This window comes from Sapajus apella, unplaced genomic scaffold (genome assembly GCF_009761245.1).
Source record: "Sapajus apella isolate SASKATOON/1434 unplaced genomic scaffold, GSC_monkey_1.0 scaffold45, whole genome shotgun sequence".
Lineage (NCBI taxonomy): Eukaryota > Metazoa > Chordata > Mammalia > Primates > Cebidae > Sapajus > Sapajus apella.
The window spans coordinates 8000590-8010086 of record NW_022436985.1 but is presented as its reverse complement, the minus strand read 5'-3'; the positions used below and the strand labels follow the sequence as shown (position 1 = coordinate 8010086).

The following is a 9497-nucleotide window of genomic DNA, read 5'->3' as shown; positions in this document are numbered from 1 at the left end:
AGAGATTTTCTCTCTTTCTCTATACATGCATGCATACATGCACACACACACACACTCACACACACACATTTGTAAAGATGAATGAATGAAAATAAACCTCTGAATAACTTCCATAGCTCTTTATTATTTTTTGTTCTTTAAAATGCTTATTTCTTACTATATTTTATTGGCGTTTTTTAGAATGTGTGCACATATATGTATATATACGCCATTCACGTTATACATACACTAAATTATGAAATAATGCATATATTCTATATGCTATACATGTATATTATGTAAATATGTTTATATATTATATATACTACATGTAGTATATATAATTCTATACAGATATTGTATACATATAATATACTGTGTATTAAATTATGCATTATTGTTTTCATATTTTTTGTAATATTTCAGTAAAGATACTAATTTTACTCTAATCATTTACACAGTGTGATCTCAATTTTGTCTTGCCTGATACTGCACCTAATGCCCACACAGTACTCTGTTGAATTCACAGACTTGTGTTTTTATGTTGCTGTGAAATGATAGCAACATAAATAAAAATATAAAATATATTAAAAATATAAAATGTCATTTTATATTTTTATTTTGCTGGATAATTACTGCTATAAATATCTGCCTTTTTAAATTATGAGAAAATATATCCACCTAAGCATAATTTATTTTAAAATGTAATGTTTAATCAAACATTACAGTCAAAGCAAAAATATTTTTAATTATAACTCATTATTAATTAAGTCTACTTGTGATGGGATAATGTATTTATAGAGCAATTAAGAAGTTATGTACCCTGGCTCTAAATAGGATGGATAGGGCCACATAGAGATCAGCTGAACTTAGCGCTGTTCATGAATTTGGTAAATCATGCTTGCATAGAATTCTATGATAGAATTTGTATTATTTCGTAAGAGAGATTTATGATAGTATGCTATGGTTCTACTCATTTTATAAAAGCAGAACAAATAGTGGAATGCTTGCTTCACTTTAAAAAAGAATACCTTGTTCTAGTTTTTCTTTCCTCTGTATAGACCCTGTCTTTTCTTTTCTTGTCTCTCAAAAGTATAACACTTTTAAATGAGCAGAAATTTAAATAGAATGGCAATTCCACCTTTCAAAAGTGTTCAGGCAGAGGGATTTGAACGTGCAAAGTCTGGAGACTTTTTCAGCACTGAACAGCCTGAAGACTGTTCTTCAAACAATGGACAATGTGCTTAATTGGGGAGTCTTAGCTGATCAGAGTCAAAAGCCTGTAAGAAAGCAAAATACATGTGGGAAGAACTCAAACTTATGTCACAGCTTCCACTACTTTGAGCTACAAAAGTAAATAGGAAGTCATTTCAATTCAAGACATTTATCAATGACTTATCATGTGCAAGATTGGACCTTTGGTATTAAAAAGATGAACAAAAGCACAAGTCCCTCCCCACCACCAATTTGCAGAGGAAGGTCTGGTTACCCAAGAGAAGAAATGTGACAAATGCTGCGGCAGAGAATGACTCTTAAGTGTAAGAGATTCAGCTCACTATAGCTGACTGAAGTTTTCTTCTGACAGAGACTCCAGTAACTTATTTTCCATCCACTTAAAGAAGCTGTGTAAGAAATTATAAAATACTTCAGCTAAGTCTTGGAGATTTTATCAGTGAGTGTGGGTGACTATGAAATGCTCTCAGGAATGCAATCCAGGGTTGCAATAATCTTGTTAATTAAAAAGCTAGAGCAGGAGATTACCCCAGCTGGCTTCCTTGATTTTTGTCTTGTTTATAAACTTGGTGGAATAAACATCTAAATCTTAATATATAATATTTATCTATTAGGCCTATTTTCAGTACTGGCTGAAGTATTGTTAATTAAGAAGATATAATACCATCAATATTTTTCAGGATATTATCTTAGCTGAAGCATTATTCTGAACACTTTAGTCATGGCGGCAGCTAAACCTTCACGTTGGATAATACTTTTTAGTAAGAACTCTAGGATCCTAGCTACACTGAAAGGACGTGAGGCAGGCTGGGGGTCAGTGCCCTCAAGTATCTTAGTTTCTAGGTCCCTGGACTTCTGTTGCTAGGCATTCACTGAGAGAATAATGGCAGGGCCATTGTAAGGGTGGTTTTCTCCCCGCCCTCTTTAAACTTGCCTTTCTCTGCTTCTGAAAATAAGTGAATATTTGGAGACAGCCTACTGAGAGGCCAAGAGATTTCTGTCTCTGTTGATGTTAGCATTTGGTTATAGCTACGGGTAAAGAATATTAAGGTAAGAGCCACTGATAATTTTTTTAATTAGATAATTTTTTAAATGAATATTTGCTTATTTTTGTAAGATAAAACTTTGTTAATGTTGCTTCAACTGAGATTACAGGTCTATTTCAAGTATTAATAGTTTAGTCTTTTGTGTAACATACATTGCTTTATAAAAAACAAACATTAATTTTCCTTTAAAATGGGCACCTAGAATGCAATAAGGGTGTGCAGAGAAAATCTGGCAGAATTCAGCAAGACAAGAAAAAATAGCCTGAAGAAACACATTCATGTTGAAAACTGTTAGCATGTTATTGTTTATGGCACTTTGATTGACAGACTGAACCCACCACTAAATCAACAAATGCGTACTCTGAAACTGTTAATCTTTTGGACATGGTATGTTGCTGGTTTTACTTTTACAGATATTCTGATTGCTCTGGGTATAGAAACCCTGGGGGAGGACAAGCGGCACACTTACAAGTATAATTGCCTGTTTTTCTTTTGAAACCAAACTCTGATTTAGCTGTTTTCATGTTTTTAATGTAGCAAAAATTGACTTCTTTGTGTCAACACAATCTCTAAGAATCTAAATTAAAACATGAAATCAAGTTAAGATGGGGGAAAAGGTGGAGTTTAAGCCCTAAAGCAAAAGGATCTGTGTTTAAATGGCAGTTCTGTCCCCTCTCAGCTGCCCTATCTTGGGTGGTTACTTGACTGCTTGTTAAAATGGGGATTCTGAGTCACTATGTCTCAAAATTGCTAGAAAAATCTAAAAAGATATTATTGCTTATATGCCACTTAATGGAGTGCTTAGCACAAAATCGGTGCACAAAGAGTTAATGATTACCTACTATAATTACCTAAAGAAGGAAATCAACATCAATCTACTCTTCTATTGGAATAAGAAAATTCAGAAAATTTGTAAACTGTCCAACATGAATTTATAGAAAAGGTAAGTCACATAGAAGTCTCTGTGGTGCTTAGAGTAAGAATAAATTTGCCTTGAAGATCAAAGAAATTCAAGGATTGGTGAGTGCAGTCCCTTATCATGACCAGAGGAGAGAAAACATAATAGACATTTAAGAATTGATAAAGTATTAAATGAAAGTTGTCAGGAATAATTTAATTAAAAAAAGAATTGATAAAGTGTAGCTTTGTTTTCGTGATATAACATCTCTCCTTTTTACCAATGTATCGCTTTACATTGTATGGAACAGTCCTAGGCAGTGATCCATGTAATCATGGGAAGAAGAATACAGAGGAGAGAACCGAGGCTTGGCAAGATCAAGGGATGTGTCTAAGACCACACCAGCAGTACTTGACAGCAGGGATGTTAAAAAATGGTCTCAGGCTCAATCCTAATATTTCTTTCCACACCGCACTGCTCGTAACTCTAAAACAAATGCTAAAGGGTTGGGAGGGAAGAATTCCATAAAAATATGAGAAAAACTATGTGCTTTCATAATGTAGATATATATCATATCTACTGGGATTTGGGAATAGAAGCACTGATAAATTAACGGTAAGGCATTTGTTGGATCCTTTAATGGAAATCCACAGAATTCCTTTGCCTGTATTCACTGGAACTTTTTCAGCAGCTAATTTCTTTACTGTTTCCTTAGTTTAACCAATGATAACACAGTTTGTATACAATAAGCTAAGCAACAAATTAACTGCCAGTGGAGGCAACTTCTTAATTTTATTGGGGCATATGCTAGCATCTAGCTAAGTTTAAATTACAATCTGGCACATACATACTTCAAAACTCAAACTACATTTGTAAATTTGAAGCAAATACATTTATAACACATTTCTTAAAATTAGGACTTGCTTAATCTGAGGTGTTAAAGCACTCCAACAAAACGTGGCTGTTTTCTAGTCATGATATACAAAATCTCCGAAAGTTGAGAATTAATATTGTATATACTTGTTTTGTTAAAAATGATTTCTTCTAACTGTAAAAGCAGGTGTTCTCATTTTGTATGAATTTTAATGTGTGTATAAATGATATAAATTAATTATATGCCTTTTCTTTTTCTTGTAAATGAAGGACTGATAGAATAATATTATTGATACTAATTAAAGAATATTATTTAATATTCGTTAAAGCTGTTTTGTGTTTGTCAAAGGTGCCCATGGTGAATGGAAGATGTCTTTTCTAGTCAGTACTGTTACTACAACTCTGGTATTGGCTCCTCTAGTATTGATTCATGTTTTTACCCAGTTAAGTACTGTACACCTGCTTCAATTCATTAATATAGTGTTGCAAGTTGTGTACTGAATCCACTTTGATTACACTACCTTTAAACTTCTAGTTTAGCCTTTGTGAACTAAACAATAATGATACCACTAATAAAGGCGTCTAGCATAACAACTTATACATTAACTATTATTGAAAATATTTCTGATGAATGTAAAGTGCTTTCTGGGCTATTTTGTATTTTCACTTTGATTATAACCCCTGTTTCCAATATCTAGTTATACCTTAATTTTATTACTAATGGAAGTTTGTCAGCAGTGGGGATCTCTCTAAATTTAAGCTAAGTAACACTTTCAGAAAGATTACCTTAGTATCTTGGTGATGTAGATGTATCACAATCACATTCACTAGAATGAGCATACATCTTTAATTTAATTACTGTGATATGGAGTGGGGGATATTGTTGCCTCTTAATTTTACTACTTTAAGTAGGTTTTGTCATGTAAAAAAGAGAATTTGGATTGCTATTCAACTACTTCCTATGAGTTTTTATTGTTGCTGTCTTTTTATTAATCCATTTTCCTGTTATAGAAACATTTTCATCAGTATTATTTTATATAACAATAAATATATAAATACACATAATCTTAAGAAGAATTCTTAACATTGTTTCTTTAATAAAATTATAAATGGTCTTCAAAGCTTTAAATTTAGCTGTATTTTTAAAATAATATTTATAAAGACAGAATAAAGTATAGAAAGTCTACTAACCTAGTTTTAGAAAATTTAAATAGCATGGGGAGAAATGCCAGATATAGGTGAAGGGGAGGAAGGCAGCAAATCATGCTACCATGTGTGTACCTATGCAACCATCTTGCATGTTCTTCACATGTACCCCAAAACCTAAAATGCAATAAAGAAAAAACAAAATTTAAATTTTAGTCTAACACTTTTAACAGTGAAGTTTTAATGCCCTTCTGCAATTTTTCCCCCACTTCCTGTCCTAAGCATATTACATCTTTGATAAATTTAAATTCAATTTAAGTTGACTCTCTGTGCTGTAGATAATTGCTGCTGTCCAGAGGAATATATATATATTGTATTTGTTAAGCAAAAGGTTGCATATTTGATTTAAGAAAGACAAATACAACGATAGGAAGAGGCAAACATTCTTTATTTCATTCTCATTAAATTCTTTTCATTCACTTAAAAAAATTAATGTGTCATATACATACAATAAAATGCACAGCTGTTAAGTGCTCTGTTTCATGAGTTTTGACAATTGCATCTACTCAGAATCTACAACCAAAAGCAAGATGTAAAATATTTTCGTCATCCCAGAAATACTTTTCATGGCCCTTTCCAATCAATATTTTCATTTCCAGAGGAATCTTCTTTCTGATTTCTATCACTGTAAATTAGTATTTCCTGCCCTTGAACTTTATATAAATATAACTGTAACATAAGTATTATTCATCTCAAATCTCTCAGTAATCATATCAATTTTGACATTCATACATGTTATTGCATGTATCAGTGTTTATTAATTTTCATTGCAGAATATTATTACATTTATGAGTGGAATATTCCATTCTTTGTCTATGTCTTCTTCTCTTGATATCCTTGTATATTTGGGCTGTTACGAATATTCTTGAACAAGTATTTCTATGTACATATTTTTTATTCCCTTGTGTAAGTACCTCTGGCAACTTCTTGAATCATGGATGACATGAATTTTCTACTTTATAATTGCTGCGCAATTCTCTAAAGTGGTGGTACCATTTTATTCTACCTGAGATGTATGAGTTCTGATTGCTTCACTCTACTCCCATCCAACACTCGGTGCTATGAGGCTTTTTAAATTTTAGGTCTTTTTAATAGGTGTGAAATGATATCTGAGTATAATATTAATTGCTTTGATTTGCACTGATTACTAAAGATGTTTCTTAGCCACTTGCGTATATTCCTTTGTGATGTGTCTGTTCAGGGCTCTTGACAATTTATTAAGTGGATTGCTTATCTTTTCATTCTTTCTTAATATGAATTCATTTCATATTCTGGATGGAGCAATTTGTTCAAATATCTAAATTTCTTTTATTTTCCTCCAAGATGTGGCTTACCAATTTGTTTTCAATTATGTCCTCTGATGAGCTAAACCTTTTAAATTTTGAGACAATGCAATGTTTCAACTATCTTTAAATGGTTTATGTTTTCTGTAACTATCAAATAAATATTTCTCTATACCAAGACCATGAAGACATTTCCTTATACTTGCATCTGGAAGGTATGTGGTTTTATGTTTATATTTAAGTGTATGAACAATCTCAAATTAATTTTTGGATTTGGAGTGGGTTTGAGGTAAAGGTTCATTTTTTTAATTCACATATTTATTTGTTCTAGTATCATTATTTAATAAGATATTTTACCATTGAATGAACTTGGTACCTTTGTCCAAATTGGCATAGATTGATTTTTGTACTCTCTATTTTGTTCCAGTGCTCTATTTTTCTATTTTTATACCAATATTATACTATTTTGCTTATTGTAGATTAAGTCTTGACATCAGGCTGTATTAACTATCCAATTTTTTTGGAAAATTGTTTGAGTTTTTAGGTCTAATATATTTTCTTATTAATTTTAGCATTGCTTATAAATTTTCAACAAAAATCTGGTAAGATTAATTAGTATTTCATTGAAGGTATAAAACTTGAGAAGGATGGACTTTTTTAAAATATCAAGCTTTCCGGTCCTTGAACTTGGCATATTCACTGATTAGGGTGTTTCAAAAAAGTTTTGGCAATATCTTGTTTTCATTGCAAAAATCTTGCAAAATTTTGTTTGTTCCAAGATTTTGATGTATTGTTGATACTGTTATAAATGGAACTTTAATAAATCCCTATTCCCATTGCTTGTGGCTAGCATATGAACCATGATTAATTTATGTATATTAATCTTTTATCATGTGAACTTGCCTAAATTTACTAATTGTGAATTCTTTTTCTTTTCTTTTCTTTTTATAGAGACAGGTCTTGATATGTTGTCAAAGGTGTCATGCCTTGGCTATTCACAGGTACAATCAGAGCAGTTCAACCTGGAACTCCTGGGCTCAAGTGATCCTCCAGCCTCAGCCTCCTGAGTAGCTGGGACTGCAGGAGTGTACCACCACACCCTGCTTTAAAATCTTTGAGGATTACATAGAATTTTTATGTGTACAGGCAAGTCATTTATATATAAAATAGCACTTTACATTTTCCTTTCCAGTTATCCTGCTTCTAATTTCTTTTATTTCTTATTGCATCTGCTAGGACTTTCAGTGCAATAGTGAACAAAAGTTGTGAGTGCAAATATTTGTTTTTTCTTTTTATATTATGGAAAAAGCATTCGAAGTTTCATAATTAATAAAGATGTTAGCTGTAGATTGTAGATGCCTTCTATTACTAGTATGCAGATATATTTAATATGAACTAGTGTTTAATTTTGTCAAATGTTTTTACAGTGTCTATTTAGATGTATATACCTGCTTTTCCTTTCTTTCTTCCTTTCCTTCCTTCCTTCCTTCCTTCCTTCCTTCCTTCCTTCCTTCCTTCCTTCCGTCCTTCCTTCCTTCCTTCACTTTCTCTTTCTGCCTCTGTCTCTCTCTCTTTCTCTTTCTCTCTTTCCTTCATTCATTCTAATATGGCAAATAACATTGTCTGACTTCTGAATGTAAATCAACTTTAACTTCTTTGAATAATCCCTGTAGATTTATTTGAATTATTCCTGTGGAAAATATGTGTATGTATGTGTGTGTGTGTGTGTGTGTGTGTGTATATATATAAATAGATACTGTAGAAACATTTGACAAAATTAAACACTAGTTCATATTGAAACTATCTGCATACTGGTAATAGAAGTTATGATATATTAGTTTTTTACACAGTGCTATCATTTTGTTTAACACTTTTCCTTTTACGTCAATAAAAACATTGGTCTGAAGTTTTGTTTTTCTTGAAATATTTTTGTTATATTAATATTAGGTGTTTATGAGCTCATAAATGGGGTTGGGAGGTGGTATATTCTTTTCTATTTTTGAAAAGAATTTATGAAGATTTGTATTGTTTCTTCTTCAAATGTTTAATAGAATTTACTAGCAAAGCCATTTGGACCTGGAACTTTACTTGTAGGAAAGTTTTTATTATGAATGGAGATTTTGTTTTCTAAATGTCTCTTTTTACCGTTTTATTAAGTTTTTTAAAGAAATATTTTCATTTAAGTTGCCAGATATATTGTTATAAATTGTTCATAATGTGTCCTTATTATTCTTGCAATGTGTGTGGGCTCTTTGTAATGTCTCTACTTATGTTTTTGAACATTTATAATCTCTTCTTGCGTATTTTTATTGATTAGTCTTGCCAAAGCTTGATTAATTATATTAATTTTTACAAAAAAAACTTCGAAAATTAGTTTTCTCTCTTCTTTGTCCATTTCCTGTTTCATTAGTTTCTGCTGTTATTTCCACTATCTCCTCCTTCTACTAACTTTGGGATAATTTTGATCTCTTTTATCTATTATTTAAAATGTAAGCATACCCCAATAATTTCATCCCTTTCTCCTTCTTCTTCTTCTTTTTTTTTTTTTTTTTTTTTTTGGCAGAGCCTTGCTCTGTTGCCCAAGCTGGAGTGCAGTAGCACAATCTTGGCTCACTGCAATCTCCACCTCTTGGGTTCAAGCAATTCTCATGCCTCAACCTCCTGAGTAGCTGGGACTACAGGTGCATGCCACCATGCCTGGCTAAATTTTTTTTTTCTTTGTATTTTTGTAGAGACAGGATTTCACGACATTATGCCCTTGACGGTCTCAAATTCTTGAGCTCAGACAATTCACCTGCCTCGGATTCCCAAAGTGCTAGGATTACAGGCATGAATCACCATGCCCAGACTGTTTCTTCTCTTTTAATATAGGTATTTCAAGTGATAAAATTGTACAAAATTTGATATATTTTGATTATTCAGTTACACATATTTAAAACACTCCTCTTACTGCTGCTTTGACTGAGGATTATTTAGAAG

General features: G+C 31.9%; 1 protein-coding gene across 1 annotated transcript in view; it reads left to right on the top strand.

Annotated features, from left to right (window-relative positions):
- The first annotated feature begins 2155 nt into the window (after window positions 1-2155).
- Window positions 2156-9497, top strand: part of MMRN1 (multimerin 1) — a 75327-nt gene continuing 67985 nt past the window's right edge. Inside the window, exon 1 of the mRNA XM_032239595.1 lies at window positions 2156-2262. The gene's annotated coding sequence lies outside the window, so the exon portion shown is untranslated. The remainder of the gene's footprint in view (window positions 2263-9497) is intronic.